The following is a 1,309-nucleotide window of genomic DNA, read 5'->3' as shown; positions in this document are numbered from 1 at the left end:
TGTGGTATATGTATACCATGGAGTACTATTCAGCTTTAAGAAACAATGGTGATATAGCACCTCTTGTATTCACCTGGAAAGCGCTTGAACACATTCTACTAAGCAAGGTATCCCAAGAATGGAAAAACAAGCACCACATGTACTCACCATCAAATTGGTATTAGCTGATCTACACTTAAGTGCACATACAAGAATAACATTTATTGGATGTTGGGCAGGAGGGAGGGGGAGGGGGAAGGAGGGAGGAGGGGACGGGTATATGCACAAAGAATGAGTGCAGTGCGCACCCCCTGGGGAATGGACACACTTGAAGCTCGGACTTGGAGAGGAGGGAGGGCGAGCAAGGGCATCATACGTAACCTAATCATTTGTACCCCCATAACATGCTGAAATAAAAAAAAATCATATAATATGTGAAATGCTGATAAAGGAAGGAAGGAAAGAAGGAAAGAAGGGAGCGATGAACGAGGAAAGATAAAGAAAAAAAGGTAGGCAAGAAGAGGAAACAAGATTATTAACACAGCTGCAATGGAAAATGAGTTTAGTATGAAAAGAGCAATAACACGGTAACTGCCTGAAGGGAAAATTTCATCTCCTGTAATAAACATCAAGGTAAGAAGTCAAGATGAATTTGAACAATTTGCTGTAGCAAGAAATCAAACCCAATAGTTATTAATCACAACTAGTCATGTTCCTTGCTGTTACATGGAATTATTCTAAAGACTTTCTGGTTAAAAAGCTATTGTTTGAGATTTTTGTAATGTATAAATTGGGATAGTGTTAGACACATTCTCTAAAGGTGTTTGAAGATAAGTTCTGAGGGGGACATTTTGTTAATTTTATGAGTGTTTTTAGCTTTTCACTTCTCAGACAGAGTGTAATAGATACCTATCTTTCACCTGCCATTAAGCCCACCAAGAAGTAAGTTGGAAAGTCATTTGAGATTAAAGATGAGGACAGTAGCTGATGGTAGCTATTTAGTTTGAAGCTTGTAGTCTGTAGATTACAGAAGTAAAGAATTTCACATGGGAATAATAAATGGGAGGCTCTTTGCAGAGAAGAAGGAAATAAAAGAAAAAGTAATAGCCTCAAATGAGAAGACTTTTTTTTTTTCCCTCCAGTTATCTGGATGCTCTCCTTTGGTTATTTCATTCAAATCAAGACAAGCAGCCTCAAAGTTAATAGAAAACCAGCCCCAAAGGCACTGTGTTATATTGTTCTTGTATTCCACTCATCTGGCTTTTTATATAAAATAAAAGAAGCTGTGGGATGAAGGGGATTCCATTTTATAGCATCAGAATTCTCTGAA

This window comes from Propithecus coquereli, unplaced genomic scaffold, assembly GCF_000956105.1.
Source record: "Propithecus coquereli isolate 6110/MARCELLA unplaced genomic scaffold, Pcoq_1.0 Scaffold160, whole genome shotgun sequence".
Classification (NCBI taxonomy): domain Eukaryota; kingdom Metazoa; phylum Chordata; class Mammalia; order Primates; family Indriidae; genus Propithecus; species Propithecus coquereli.
Note: the sequence above shows the minus strand (reverse complement) of the source record.